This window comes from Mobula hypostoma, chromosome 25, assembly GCF_963921235.1.
Source record: "Mobula hypostoma chromosome 25, sMobHyp1.1, whole genome shotgun sequence".
NCBI classification, from domain to species: Eukaryota; Metazoa; Chordata; class Chondrichthyes; order Myliobatiformes; family Myliobatidae; genus Mobula; species Mobula hypostoma.
In genome coordinates, this window is record NC_086121.1 from 8213074 (window position 1) to 8229077 (window position 16004).

Sequence of the window (16004 nt, forward strand, 5' to 3'; positions counted from 1 at the left end):
GCCTTTGAGGAAGGTTGATGAAAGAAAATTGGTAGACATTATCCACATAGACTTTATCAAGGCCTTTGACAAAGTCCCGCATAGGAGGCTGGTGCAGGAGGTTGTTACTTGGCATTGTAAGTGAAGTAGTAAACTGGATTCAGCATTAAGTTAGCAGAAGACAGAGAGTGGTAGTTGATGGCTGTCCCCCTGACGGGAGGGTTTTTATTAGTGGTGTGCTGCAGGGTCTGTTGTTTATTATCCAAATTAATGATTTAAATGATATTGGGGTAAACTGGATCAGCAGATTTGCAGATAACACCGAGATTGGGACGTAGTGGACAGCGAGGAAGACTGTCAAAGCTTGCAAAGTGATCTGGACCAGCTGGAATAATGGGCTGAAAAATGGTAGTTGGAATTTAATATAGACAAGTGTGAGGTGTTATATTTTGACAGGAAAACCCAGGGTAGGATTTACACAGTGAATGGTAGGGCACTGAGGTGTGTGGCAGAAGAGAGGGATCTGGGAATACAGATCCATAATTCCTTGAAAATGGAGTCACAGTTGAGGCATGAAGAGAGCTTTTGGCACATTGGCTTTCATAAATCAGAGCATTGAACATGAAGTTACTCTCAGTATGGAGAAGCAATATTTCATATTCCATCGACGTAGCCCCAACCTGATGGCGTGAAAATTGATTTCTCCTTCCAGTAATTTTTCCCTCCCCCTTTCCTCCTCTTCTATTCCCCCACTCTGCTATCTTACTTCTCCTCCTCACCTGCCTATCGCCTCCCCCTGGGTCTCCCCCCCCCCTTCTCTTTCTCCTATGGTCCTCTATCCTTCCCATCAGATTCCTTCTTCTCCAGCCCTTAACCCTTCCCACCCACCTGGCTTCACTTATCATCTTCTAACTAATCGTCTTTCCAACTACACCCCCCCCCCCCAACTTTTTATTATGACCAAACAAGAGAAAATCTGCAGATGCTGGAAATCAAAGTAATACACACAAAATGCTGGAGGAATTCAGCAGGTCAGGCAAAGAGTATGGAAAAAGAGTAAACAGTTGACATTTCAGGCCGGGGCCCTTCATCAAGTCTGGAATAAAGAGATTAGAAGTCAGAGAAAGAAGGTGGGATGAGAGGAGAGGAAGGGGTACAAGGTAGTAGGTGATGGTGAAACTGGGAGAGGGGAGGGGTGAAGTAAAGAGCTGGGAAGTCAATTGCTGACTTCCTGACTGGGAGACCTCAGTCAGTCTGGATTGGAAGCAACATCTCCAACACCATCACACTGAGCAGGGGGGCCCCCCAGGGCTGTGTGCTCAGTCCACTGCTGTTCACTCTGCTGACCCACGACTGTGCTGCAACCCTCGAACCACATCATCAAGATCGCCGATGACACGACCGTGGTGGGTCTCATCAGCAAGAGCGACGAGTCAGCATACAGAGAAGAGGTGCAGTGGCTAGCGGACTGGTGCAGAGCCAACAACCTGTCTCTGAGTGTGAACAAAAGAGATGGTTGTTGACTTCAGGAGGACACGGAGCGACCACTCTCTGCTGAACATCAACGACTCCTCCGTAGAGATCGTTAAGAGCACCAAATGTCTTGGTGTTCACCTGGCCCAGAATCTCACCTGGTCCCTCAACACCAGCTTCATAGCAAAGAAAGCCCAGCAGCGTCAATACTTTCTGCGAAGGCTGAGGAAAGTCCATCTCCCACCCCACCATCCTCACCACATTCTACAGAGGTTGTATTGAGAGCATCCTGAGCAGCTGCATCACTGCCTGTTTCGGAAATTGCACCATCTCGGATGGCAAGACCCTGCAGCAGATAGTGAGGTCAGCTGAGAAGATCATCGGGGTCTCTCTTCCCACCATTAGAGACATTTACACAACACACTGCATCCATAAAGCAAACAGCATTATGAAGGACCCCACGCACCCCTCATACAAACTCTTCTCCCTCCTGCCATCTGGCAAAAGGCACTGAAATATTCAGACTCTCACGATCAGACAATGTAACAGTTTCTTCCCCAAAGTCATCAGACTCCTCAATACCCAGAGCCTGGACTGACGCCTCTATTTATTTATAATTATAAACCTACTGCCCTCTACTGTGCATATTGTCTTGTTTACTATTTATAGTAATGCCTGCACTGTTTTGTGCACTTTATGCAGTTCTGGGTAGGTCTGTAGACTAGTGTAGTTTTGTGTTGTTTACGTAGTTCAGAGTAGTTTTTGTATTGTTCATGTAGCACCATGGTCCTGAAAAACGTTGTCTCAATTATGGTTGAAATGACAATAAAAAGTGACTTGACTTGACTTGACTTGACGACTTGATAAAGGGCTGGAGAAGGGGGAATCTTACAGAATAGGCCATCAGAGAAAGGGAAAAAGGAGCAGCACCAGAGAGAGGTGATGGGTAGGTAAGGAGATAAGGTGAGAGAGGGAAATGGGAATGGGAAATAGTGAAGGAGAAGGGTAGGGGGGCAATTACCAGAAGTTCAAGAAATTTTTGTTCGTGACGTCAGGTTGGAGGCCACCCAGACGGAACATAAGGTGTTGCTCCTCCATTGGCCTCTGCTGCTGCAATGAGGCCACGCTCAGGTTGGAGGAGCGACGCCAACAACGTCTTTTCAGATTCTGATCATGTCTGCATGTCCTCAGTTATAAATGCCTAATAACATGACCATTACTCTATATTATCATTCCTCTCTGCACCTTGTGGCGCATCGGGCAGCAACCTTGCCGTTTCTGTAGCATTTTGTCTGTTTTACAAGGCCGAGTTGCCAGCTCGACACTCAGCCCAGCACAGATGGAACGCATGCAAGGAGCCTCTTGCCCGAAAGTCCAGTACTGATGCCACTTCATCACTGTATTACACTATATGGGTCCAGATAATTTAGACTGCTATGTAGACTAGGAACAGAATTAGGTCATATGATCCTTCATGTCTACTCTGCCATTCAATTACATTTTTTTTTCCAATACCATTAGAACAGCACAGTACAGATCTTTCAACCCACAATGTTGTGCCAACCCTTTGACCTATTCTAGGATCAAGCTAACCCTTCCCTCCACTTTTCTATCATCCATGTACCTATCTAAGAGTCTCTTAAATGTCCCTAATGTATCTGCCTCTACCATCAGCGTGTTCCACGCACCTGTAAAAAAAAAACTCTTGACATTCCTCCTATTTTTTCCTCCAAACACCTTAAAGTTAATCTCCCTCTCATATTAGCCATTTCTGCCCCGGGGAAAGGTCTCTAGCTGTCCACTCTCCCTATGCCTCTTATCATCTTGTACACTTCTATCAAGTCACCTCTTATTCCCCCTGCACGCTAAGGAGAAAGGCTCTAGTCTGCTCAACCTGTGCATTTTGTATCTGCCAATCTTTTGTGAGGCATGTCCTTGATCACCCAGGTCCCTGTGGATTTCCCACATTTGTGCTCTCTCACCATTTACAGGGTAATCCACCTTTTGGTTGTTGAGGATCTCTGTTCCTCGAGCAGCACATGCAGAGATGAAAGGTGTACATAATGAAACAATCTATAGGGACGGATAGCAGACAAAACAATGCTCTTCACTGTAATTCCAGATACAATAATATTAAACCAATTGCGTTTGTTTTATTTATAACTTGCCTGACTCTCAGGTAGGGAGATTTTCCGTTGATAATCAGCCCAGAGACACCACATTTGCGTCCTGACTGCCCACTAAAGTGTTCAGTTCAAGGGACACTAGGGATGGGCAAGAAAGGATGTTCTGGCATTGGAGAGGGTCCGGGGAGATTCATGAGAATGATGGCAGAAATGTAAGGGTTAATGTATTAAAAGGGTTTGGTGGCATTGGGCCTGTACTTGCTGCAGTTTAGAAGAATGAGGAAGGATATTGCTGTGTATTTAGTAATTAAGTAATATTTGAGTAATATTGTAAATACGTTGCAGACTAAGCACTCTTCTTTAAATAATCCATTACAGGTTATATGTATAAATACGTGAATTGCATACGTCATCACAGTACCACGTGATACATGTGCACCTCATTTAAAGTTATCTGGAAGTTAGACTAGCATTTTGGACACCTGCGTCTTCCTTTGAATCAGTTTAATGTTTTAAAGTTACAAAATATAACAGATATCATTAAAGCCTATAGAGTATTGAAAGACCTGATAGAGTGGTGGGTGTTGGGGTGGAGATACATCTCTACCAAAGGACTGTGTGAGGCACTCCTTTCCTCCGTTGGTCTGCAGGTCACCCTTGTACAAGGTGTGCACCTGCTTAGCACCCCCCCCCCCCACACCCCCAAGATCAGTGTCACATGAAGCCTAGAGAGCAGCTGGTGCATGGTGCATATCATAAGTCCTGGTTATATGACCACTGATGCCAGGCAGGCAACCTCTGAAGAATATCGATCATGGCTGGGGTCAGCTGTCTGATAAAGACACTCCCCAGAAACAGGCAATGGCAAACCACTTCTGTGGAAAAATTTACTAAGAACAATCATGGTCATGGAAAGACCATGCTTGCCCAAGTCATATGACACGGCACATAATGATTGAATGGAGAGGAATTGCAGATTATTTTTAACGTGGGACAGTCTATGATCAGATGGCACAGCCTCAGAATAGAAGGATATCCCTTTAGAACAAAGCTGAGGAGACATTTCTTTCGCCAGAGGGCGGTGAATCTGTGGAATTCATTGCCACAGACGGCTGTGGAGGCCAAGTCATTGGGTATATTTAAAGCAAAGGTTGATAGGTTCTTGATTAGCAAGGGCGTCAAAGGTTACAGAAAGAAGGCAAGAGAATGGGCGTTGAGAGGGAAAATAAATCAGCCATGAGGGAATGGTGGAGCAAACTTGATGGGCTGAGTAGTCGATATCTGCTCTTATATTTCATGGTCTAATAAATGCACATCCTATGAATGAATTTAAAAATAGAATCTGTCTCCGCATTACAAGCATTGTATTATCTGTTGGTTTCACGTAGTGTGCTCTAAGCTGCCAAGAGGGCTCTAAATCTTACATGTAGGAAGTCGTAATCTGTCTGAATGGCTGCATTAAAACTGAAAAAACAGCATTTAATTCAGTGCATCTATAAACATAGACTCTGTGGGGCATCCAGATGTACTGTTTTATGGTGTATGTACTGGAATTTGTAAGGTTGTTTGCTTGGTAACTATGATTTTCAGAAGTATTACTATTAAGTAAGGAAGTAAACTGAACTTTCAGTGGCTCATTCTGGGGTGGAGTTTGTGTTGTGTGATTAACACAATCTAAGTCCAACCTCCAGATCGTGACTGGATAGGGCCGCAGTAGCACTGAAGCTGTGTGTGGGTTTTATTTTTCCCCTCTGCCTTCTCTCTCTCTCTCTGTGATCAAGTTGTGCCTTGCGAAGGAAGTTGCCTTGTCTGGGAGGATTCTGTTGCACTTAAGAGTCAGCGAGGGGAAGGTTGTGAAGAAGTAACGAAGTTTATGAAGGCTGCCATGTGTTCTGACCGGGGATGTTTGCTTGGAGCTGTGACTGATGTCAGCTGGCGCTCTGTCATCAGTGAGCCGGAGTAAATGCTTGACTTCCCACTTGAACTGTCGCTGGTATTGCCGCAACCTCCAGCAGGCTTCCAGCCGGCTTTACAACTGCAGACAGGAATCTTGTGCGATGCAGCTTTTAACATCTTCCTGAACTGCAACAAACCAATGTTCCCTCAAGGAAGGCAGTTCCCCGCTGGCTGTTCTCATCACTACAGTACGTTCGCACCAGAATTGTCAGTGCTACTGCATGGGTCCACTGGTCATTTGCACCCATTGTAACGCAAACCAAGGCAAGTTATTTAATGTGCTAGCTTACTTTGTGCAACAGAGCTGTGTTTTATTAATTGTTTTGCATTTTTCCAGCTCATTGATTGTGTAAATTGATTTAGACTACTCGACGTAGAAGCAGACTTTTTAGGCCATTTAGCCTGTCAAGTCTCCTCTGCCATTCCATCGTGGCTGATTTATTATCCCCCTCAATCCCATTCTCGGGCCTTCTCCCCATAACCTTTGATGTCCTTACTAATCAAGAAGCTATCAACCTTACTTTAAATACACGTAATGACATGGCCTCCACAGCCATCTGTGGCAATGAATTCCACAGGTTCACCATCCCCTGCCTAAAGAAATTTCGCCTAATCCCTGTTATAAAGTGACATCCTTGTATTCTGAGGCTGTGCCCTCTGGTCCTAGATTCCCCCAGTATAGGAAACATCCTGTCCACATCCACTCTATCTGGGCCCTTCAACATTCGATAAGCTTCAATGAGGTTCCCCCCCCCCCCCATTCTTCTAAACTTCAGCAAGTACAGGCCCAGAGGCATCAAATGTTCCTCGTCCGTTAACCCTTTCATTCCCAGAATCATTCTCGTGAACCTCCTCTGAACCTTCTCCAATCCCAACACATCCTTCCTTAGATAAGTAGACCAAAACTGCTCACAATAGTCCAAGTGTGGTCTGACTAAGGCCTTACAAAGCCCCAGTAAAAGGTAATAAAGCCTGTAGCAATATGCGATAGAATGAAATCCTGGAGATAACGGACAGTTGCTCAGCATTAGTATCTAACTGGAACACTTCAGTGAGAAAGGAAACCCTTACTTCGGCCACTGTTACAGAATCAGTGGGAAATGAGTGATGTAGTCAAAAGGCTACCTTTATAAAAAATCTTTTCTTTCAACAAGAAATTCTATAAGGGAATTACCTGTGAAGATGAGACTGAATGTGAGGGTGGAGGCAGACACTGGGATTGATGGAAGATGAAAAATAACAAGGGAGGATTCTACAACAGTGCTGTTCGTTGTCGTGCTAACATGGCCGGCCTCTGGTACATCCTGCGTCCTTTTCTTAATCTTGTAACAGCTTTATAAGGTTGTAGTGAACACTATAGGGAGAAGGAAAACTCTGATCTCAAACCTCTGTGGCCTTGCTGCTATACTCACTCTTGGGGAAGGCTTTGGGAGTAAACCCCAAGGAAAAATCCGGAGCCGGAGTCCCCAAGGCAGTCCCACGTTGGGTTCAATGCTGACCGGCAATCCTTAGATGCCACTGGTGCCAAACTGTATCGGTCCCTGTAGTTCTTTTGGATTTATCAGCTGTGTGGAGAGGGGCAGCCTGCTGCTTTCCCTCCATATTGTACCGCCCGGGCTTGTGTATCAACAGACATCTAGGATACAGCATCCATGGTCGACCTTGACCAGTGGGCGGCAAAAAGGAAGGAAAGAACGCTGCAGAAATGTAACTTGCTCATTTCTCCTCGTCTCTTCTGCCCCCTTCCTTTTCAGTCCTGAAGGGCCTCGGCACAAAATGTCAACTGTTCATTTCCCTAAATGCTGCCTGGCCTGCTGAGTTCCTCCAGCATTTTGTGTGTGTGTGTGTGTGTTGCTCCTTATCAAATACTGTTTCTTAACCTGGTGTTTCTCCAAGTAAAATTCGTTGCTTTTGAAGACTCTACAGGCTTGGAATGGCAGTGAAGAATGGTTGAGTGGATAATAGTGTTAGCTTTCATTTAGTGAGGATTATAATACAAAAACAAGGATGGACTGCTGAGGCTTTATAAGGCATTATCAGAGTGTATTTGGAATATTGTGAACTCTTTTGGCCACTCTATTGCAGGAAGGAGATGCTGACACTAGTGTGGGTCCAGAGGAGATTCACAGGAATGATCCCAGGAATGAAAGGCTGAATATACGAGGAACGTTTGAGGTCTCTGGGTCTGTACTCAAAAGAATTCAGAAGGTTGGGTAGAGGTGAGGGGTGGATTTTAGTGAAACCTACTGCATTCTGAAAGGCCTGGATAGAGCAGACATGGAGAGAATGTTTCCATCAGTAGAGTCTAGGATTCGAGAGCACAGCCTCAGAAAAAAGAGACATCAGAATCAGGTTTCGTATCACCAGCATATGTCAGAAAATATGTTGTCTTTGAGACTGCAGTAGAATGCAATACATAATAATAGAAAAAGTGTGAATTACAGCAAATATATATACTAAGTAGTTAAATAAGCAGTGCAAAAATAGAAATAAAAAAGTAGTGAGATAGTGTTCATGGGCTCAATGACCACGCAGAAATTGGATGGCAGAGGGTAGGAAGTTGTTCCTGAATCATTAAGTGTGTGCCTTCAGGCTTTTGCATCTCCTTCCTGTTGGTAGCAGTGAGAACAAGACATGATCAGGGTGATGGGGGTCCTTAATGATGGATGCCACCTTTTTGAGACATCGCTCCTTGCAGATACCTTGGATACTACAGAGGCCAGTACCCATTATGATCCAATGCAGTAGCCCCCCTCCTCCACACCTCCCCCTTGCCAGACGGTGATGCAGCCAGTTAGAATGCTCTCCACAGTACATATGTAGAAATTTGCGGGTGTCTTGGATATCTCTTTAAAACTGACTTGAGAAGGAATTTCTTCAACCAGAGGGTGGTGAATCTGTGGAAGTCGTTGTCATGGAGGGCTGTGGAGGTTTTCACTGGGTGTATTTAAGGCAGAGATGGATTGGATCCTGAATAGTAAGGGGGTTAAGGTTTATAGGGAGAATGGGGTAGGAAAAATCAGCTATGATTTTATGGCAGAACAGACCCGATGGGCCGACTGGCCTAGCTGCTCTTATGTCTTATGGTCTAGGAAGACTTGTATCATGTATCAGGTTGGAAGAAAGGCTGCTTAACAGAACAAGATAGATGGTTCTGTGCATCCTCAAATGAACCTGCAGTTGAATGTGGTCTTGTGTTTGGGGCTAAGCTTGTGCTGAAGTCCGGGTAAGAAGATTGGTTGATATATTTGCTTCTGGAATGAAGGCTGCATTATTTCACTGTATCCTGAGTGGGTTTGACAGTCATTGCTTGAAGCGCCAAAACACTGTGAGGTTTTAGAGAACTAATTAGATTTGTCAGGATAAAACCATGCACTGGTGTTCCGGTACTGTAGCTCTGCGTTGGAACCCTTGTTTTAGAGGTTGGTAGCACTAATCTGGGTGGGGTTCCAGAAGGCTTGCTGTGCAGAAATCTTGCACTGATCTTTTGGAACAATGCAGAGGTGAAGCTTCAGTCAAACCCAGGTCGTAGGTCTGCTCTCCCTGGTCAGTATGAAAGCTCCGGGGGCAGTTATCCAAAACCAAGCAAGGGAACTCTTCCCCAGGGTCCTGGCCAATATGAATCTCTGAAAGTATTGTCAAGCCAATATTGTTTAGCTGTTTGTGGAACAGTCTTGTGCATTGTTCGGAACATACTTCGAGTATTATGAGCAGTTTTGGGCCCCTTACTTAAGAAGGGATGTGCTGGCATTGGAGAGGGTCCAGAGGAGGTTCAGGGGAATGAAAGGGTTAATGTATAAGGAGTATTTGTTGGCACTGGGCCTGTAGTTGCTGGAGTTTAGAAAAATGAGGGGGGATCTCATTGAAACCCATCAAATATTGAAAAGCCTAGAAATAGTGGACATGGAGAGGATGTTTCCTATAGTGGGGGAGACTAAGACCAGGGAGCACAGCCTCAGAACACAAGGATGTCTTTTAAGAACAGAGATGAGAATTTTTTTTTAGCCAGAGGGAGGTGAATCTGTGGAACTCATTACCACAGATGACGTGGTTATTTGAGTTACTGTCGCTTTCCTGTCAGCTTAAACCAGTCTGGCCGTTCTCCTCTGACCTCTCTCATTAACGAGGGGTAATCGCCCACAGAACTGCCGCTTGTGGATGTTTTTTTTTGTTTTTGACACCATTCTCTGTAAACTCTAGAGTTTCTCTCTAAACCCCAGGAGATCAGCAGTTTCTGAGATACTCAAACCACCCCGTCTGGCACCAACGATCATTTCATGGTCAAAGTCACTTAGATCATATTTCTTCCCCATTCTGATGTTCGGTCTGAACAACTGAACCTCTTGACCATGTCTGCATGCTAATAAAGTGGCTGCTGAGTGTAGATTTATCACTTGTGTAATAATTGGTCATTGAACATGACACAGAAATATGCTCTTCAGCTCACAAAGTCTGCATTGAACACAATGCCAAATTTAACCAAATCTCTAACACAAGAGATTCTACAGTTGCTGGAAATCCAGAACCACACACACAATGCTGGAGGAACTCAGCAGGTCACACAGCGTCTATGAAGTGAAATGTTTTTGGCTGAGATCCTTCTCCGCTGTCCTGGTACAGGGTCTCTGCTTGAAGTGTCGACTGTTTATTTCTCTCCATAGATGCTGCCTGACCTGCTAATTTCCTCCAGCATTTTGTGTGTGTTTAACTAAATCTCTTCTGCCTGCATGTGCTCCATGTCCCTCAATTCCCTGCACACTCACACCTGTCTAAAAGCCTCTTAAATGCCACTATCGTATCTGCTTCTGCCACCACCCATGGCCACCCATTACAGGCACCCACCCTTCACCGCATTTAAAAAAAGAAAACTTTGCCCCGCACACTTCCTTTAAACTTTCCTCTTCTCACCTTAACTGCACCTCATCGTTGCCTCAGGCAATTGATCTGCTTCTGAAGTTTTGTTGCTGTTGATAATTTATAATCAGAGTCCAAACTATTTAAGAAGATAAAGTTGTTTCTTGAAGAGTTGCTGGAATGGATTACAAGTACTGAGCTAGCCAGGCAGACATCATCCATAGATACAAGAGATTTTGCAATTGCTGGAAGGACAAAAGAGCACCATGGTAGCATAGCAGTGAGCGTCTCTCTATTACAGCTCAGTACACCCTGGAGTTCAGGGTTCAATTCCAGCAACAGTTGTAAGGAGGTTGTACATTCTCCCCATGAAACGCCGGGGTTTCCTCCGGGTGCTCCAGTTTCCTCCCACAGTCCAAAGGCCTACCAGTTAGTAGGTTAATTAGTCATTGTAAATGTTCCTATGATTAGGCCTGTGTTAAACAGGTGGGTTACTGGGCAATGCAGTTTGTTGGACTGAAGGAGCATTTTCTGCAAGGCTTCTCTAAATAAATAAATAGATATTGCTATTTATTCATATTTTTATTTACTTATATTTGCATTTACACAGTTTGCTGTTCATTGACCCTGTTTACAATTACTGTTCTATACTGTTGCTAAGTATGCCCACAGGAAAAAGAATCTCAGGGTTGTATATGGTGACATGTATGTACTTATAATAAAATTTACTTTGACTTTGATAAATAAAATACTGGAGGAGCTCAGCAGGTCAGTCAGTATCCATAGAGAAGAATAAAGAGGCGATATTTTGGGCCTTCAAGAGTCTCGGCCAGATACCTCGACTCGTTACCTCTCGGCCCAAAATGTCAACTGTTCATTTCCCTCTGTGGAGCTGCTGAGTTCCTCCAACATTTTGTGGACATTATCTTTCTTAGCCTGAACTTTTAGAATCAAACAGATAAAGGAACTGTGATCATTACAGGATTCAAGTTAATTAGTGTACAACTCGGGTAACTTGCTGGTGACTGAACACAGGCCTCTGCTGACAAGGTGGATAGGAACATGGTGAATGGGGCAGCTCCCCTCTCTCCTCCTGCTACTTTCTTCTCAAATTGTTTGCTTTCAGCTGTGGACAGCAAACTTCAGTTGGCTCGGAAAGCCACAGAACAATTGCACAATGAAAATGAATTGTCTCATGTGCATAAAGTGGACTGTCTGCTCAGGGAGAAGGCAGGCCAAGATCAACTCAGTACAAGAGCAGGTAGCTCGTGATCCAGTGTATCATTGATGTGACCAAAAGGCAGTAAATAAAAGTCATCTTCACAACCAAAACTCCTTTTTATGTGTTGTTGACCAGCAGCTGTACAAAATGTAATTTTTGTACTTAACCAGAATGAGGTGATAATATGTTCGGCATATGAGGTTAAATGTGTTGTTACGTGGCAGCAGTGTATTGCAATACGTTGTAGTACAAACGTTATTATTATTATTATTGTTGTAAATTACAACATATAAAAGTATAGTCTTTTTGCACTATACTGTAATTAGTGCAAAAAGAGAAAATAAAAGTAATGAGGTAGTGAGGTAGTGTTCATGGGTTCAATGTCCATTCAGAAACCTGATAGCAGAGAGGAAGAAGCTGTTCCTGAATTGTTGAGTGTGTGTCTTCAGGCTCCTGTACCTCCTCCCTGGTGGTAGTAATGAGAAGAGGGCACGTTCTGGGTAATAGGAGTTCCTAATGATGGAGTCCACCTTTTTAAGACATAGCTGTTTGAAGATGTCCTTGAATGCTGGGGAGGCTAGTGCCAATGATGGAGCTGACTGAGTTTACAACCTTCCTGCAGCTTATTTCAATCCTGTGCAGTCCCCCCCCCCCAACACCCCACCAGACGGTGATGGTACATCTGCAGAAATTTGCTATTGTCTTCGGTGACATACCAAGTCTCCTCAAACTCCTAATGAAATATAGCTGCTGTTGTGCCTTCTTTGTAACTGCATCAATATGGTAACGTAGGCAGTTAGTGTAATGCTGTACAGCACCAGCAACCAGAAGATCGGGGTTCAATTCCCACTGCTGTCTGTAAAGAGTTTGTACATTCTCTCTGTGAACATGCAGGCTTCCTCCACGTGCTCCAGTTGCCTCCCACATTCCAAAGATGTACAGATTAGGATTAGGGAGCTGTGTACGTGCAGTGTGGGCGCTGGGAGCAAGGTGACACCTTTGGGCTACCTCCAGCACATCCTCGGACTGTGTTAGTCGTTAATGCGGTGTACACGTGACAAACAAAGCTTTAAAATCTTTAAAATTTTGCTGCCATACAACAAGTTTCACTCTAGTGAAATTTATGCCTTTTCCAGGGTGTAAACCTGATTCTGAAATTCCCCACACTGTAACAGTGACTACTTTCCTGCTCTTGGTCGTTCTCCAGAAAGTGTTGTGAAGAGACAATTAAACTGAAATCTTTCTTTTATTGATGAATTGTACTAATTAATTGCAACTAAACCGAAATGGGCTTTACCATGGCCTCATGCAGCGAAGGGAAAATTCTACTCCAAAGTTATCTTCTGGAAGATCAGATGAAAACTAATCCAATTTTTGGGGCAAATCTCAATAAGAAATCTGTCTCCAAAGCTCCTGATGATGCCCAGGACAGCGCAGAGAATGCATTAACAGGATAGATTTAACCAGCTCATCAGCCGTCAAGGAAGAGAAGACTTGGGGACATTTTTGACCCTCTGAATCTGCTCTGTGGCCTACCTTAGTACCACTTCCCTGCACTATCCCCGCGTCTTCCCAGGAGAGAAACGGCTAAAGTGAGGGAGCATAATTTTAAGCTAATTGGAGGAAAGTATAGTGTGAATGTCAGAAGTAGTTTTCTTTTCACACAGAGAGCGATAGTGTATAAAAAGCCCTGTCAGGGGTGGTGGTAGAAGCTGATACATTAGGAGCATTTAAGAGACACTTAGATGGGCACATGGATGATACAGAAAGTGAAGGATTATGGGGAAAGGAAAGGGTTAGATTGATCTTAGAGTAGGTTAAAATGTCAGCACAATATTGAGAGCCAAAGAGCCTGTACTGTTCTATGTTCTATCCTTTGATTTCCTTCAAGTCTAGAAATCTGTTGATCTTGGTTTTGAAAGAACTCAGTTACTCATCCCCCACAGTCCTGTGGGACAGAGAATTCCAACAGTTCACCGGCCTCAGGGGGAAGATATTTCTCCTCATCTCAGCCCTAAACAGGAAGCCATCTCCCCTAATACGCATCTCCATGGCCTGTTGAACCCAGCAAGTTTCAATGAGATTAGTTCTCACTCTACTAAGTTCAAAGATCAAAAGTTCAAAGTAAATTTATTATCAAAGTACATACATGTCGCCATATACAACTCTGAGATTAATTTTCATACAGACATACACAGTAAGTACAAAGAAAGACCGTACCCAGCAATAAATATTGCTGCTATTCAGTTGGTTTTTGTTAAAGCAGTATGTTTTAGAACTTCTTTAAAAGTTAAAGATTAATATCCACGAAATTAAAAACATTTAAACTAACGAACTGAAAAGCTGTATTTTGCATTCTCCTGGCATGTCACTTCTCTCATCCAGTTTTAATGGACTTGCTGTGTGTGAGCCAGGTCTAACTTGGCTTGGGCGCAGATTTCTCAGAACCATTCCCTTCCGAGCAGAGGGCTCTGCTCGGAATTTGTTTGGTTATGAGCTTGTTTGCTAGCTGATCAAAACTGGAGAGACCATCCCCCCACCCCCATTTTAATTGAACTAATTTGTCTTCATCCTCACATAAGACTCAGTTTGCTATCTCAGTCTGAATTTAGAGTCACAGCAGCAGTTTGTAGCATTCCGGCTGTTCAGAACCTGTTCCAACGTCCGTGTGAGCCAATAACTGGGGGTGCATTTTGATTTTAAGTTTATTGTCAAGTTTTGAGTTTATTGTCGTAGGCATTGTAGAGGATGGTGAGGTGAAGATAAGTCTCTACCAAAGGAGGTGTAAGACATTCCTTCCCTCCACTAGTCTGCAGGTCACTCTTGAGCAAGGTGTGGCACCTACTTAGCCCCTGATCGGAGTCACGTAAAGCCATGGGAGCAGGTGGTAGATGGTCGTGTGAGCAGCTGGTGCATATCACAAGTCTTGGTTATGTGACCACTGACAATCTCTGAAGAGTATTGATAATGGCTGGGGTCACCCATCTTGTAAAGACACTGCCCAGTAGAAGGCAATGGCCAACCACTGTTGAAAAATTCGCCAAGAACAATCATGACCAATGACCATTATCACCCAAGATACGACACGGCAGATAACGAACGGCCAATAAATTACATGAATATTAGCTCCTTGCATCTGTAGCACAGTGCATTACACACATAAGTTAACATAAATTTAAATTAACATAAATAATACATAACTTCATGACAAAACTTATCCAAAATAAGCATCACAACAAGGTGCAAACTGAGAGATTGAAGAAACATAGTCTGAGGTAGAATTAGAGTTCTTCAGTTAACCTGATGGCATTGGGGAAGGGGCTGTGTTGAACCTTGACATGTGGGTCTTCAGGTTTCTGTACATCTTGCCTGATGCAGCACTGAGGAGGGGACATGGGCTTGATGATGGATGTCACCTTCCTGAAACATCATTTCTGCTAAATGTCTTTGTTGGTGAGGAGAGCTGTACCCATGATGGAACTAGCTGAGTCCATCACTCTGTGTAGCTTCTTGCGTTCCTCTGCAATGGATCAAATCAGACTGTGATGCCACCAGTCAGATTGTTTTCCACTGTACATCTGGAAGAGTCTTCAATGACTCACCAAACCTACTAACTACTGGACCTGCATCCATTGTGTTGGACTCAGAATAGATCCTCTGAGATGCTGACACCCCAGGAACATGAATCTGCTCATCCTTTCCACCACCGACTCATCAGTGAAGAGTGTGCCTATGTGCCCTTCCTAAAGTCCACAATCAGTTCTTTGGTTTTGTTGACTCTGAGTATGAGGTTGTTGTTTATTGAAGTTTGAGGATCTCTTTGGTGTGGGTTCCTGGTGCCAGTGGGCACAGTCTAAAATCTGTTCAATGCAGCTCCCTTTACATCTACACTGAGTGACCACTCTATTAAGTACACCAGTACACTCCATTAATGCAAATATCCAATCATGTGGCAGCAACTCAGTGCATAAAAGCATGCAGACATGGTCAAGAGGCTCAGTTGTTGTTCAGACCAAACATCAGAATGGGGAAGAAATGTGATGTAAGTGACTTTGACTGTGGAATGATTGTTGGTGCCAGATGGGGTGGTTTGAGAATCTCAGAAACTGCTGATCTCCTGGGATTTTCGTGCACAATGGTTTCTAGAGTTTACAGAGAATGGTGTGAAAAACAAAAAAAAAAATCCAGTGAGCGGCAGTTCTGTGGCAAAAACACCTTGTCAATGAGAGAGATCAGAGGATAATGGTTGTAAATATCTTATTGTAATTTATAGTATATTTTATATATTTCATTGTACTGCTGTCGCAAAACATCAAATTTGTCAGTGGTAATAAATCAGAGGCTGAACGTTCAGTTTCCCCTTCATGCCCTACTATAGGAAGGATGTGATTAAG

At 43.9% G+C, this 16004-nt stretch overlaps 1 protein-coding gene across 8 annotated transcripts in view; it reads left to right on the forward strand.

The window, feature by feature from the left end:
* pik3cd (phosphatidylinositol-4,5-bisphosphate 3-kinase, catalytic subunit delta) overlaps positions 1–16004 on the forward strand; it is a 244079-nt gene that overhangs the window by 129264 nt on the left and 98811 nt on the right. Inside the window, exon 1 of one of the 8 annotated variants that reach the window (XM_063033148.1) lies at positions 5126–5798. The exons of the other annotated variants lie outside the window; for them this stretch is intronic. The gene's annotated coding sequence lies outside the window, so the exon portion shown is untranslated. Of the gene's footprint in view, positions 1–5125; positions 5799–16004 lie in introns of those variants that run through there. 8 annotated transcript variants of the gene reach the window in all.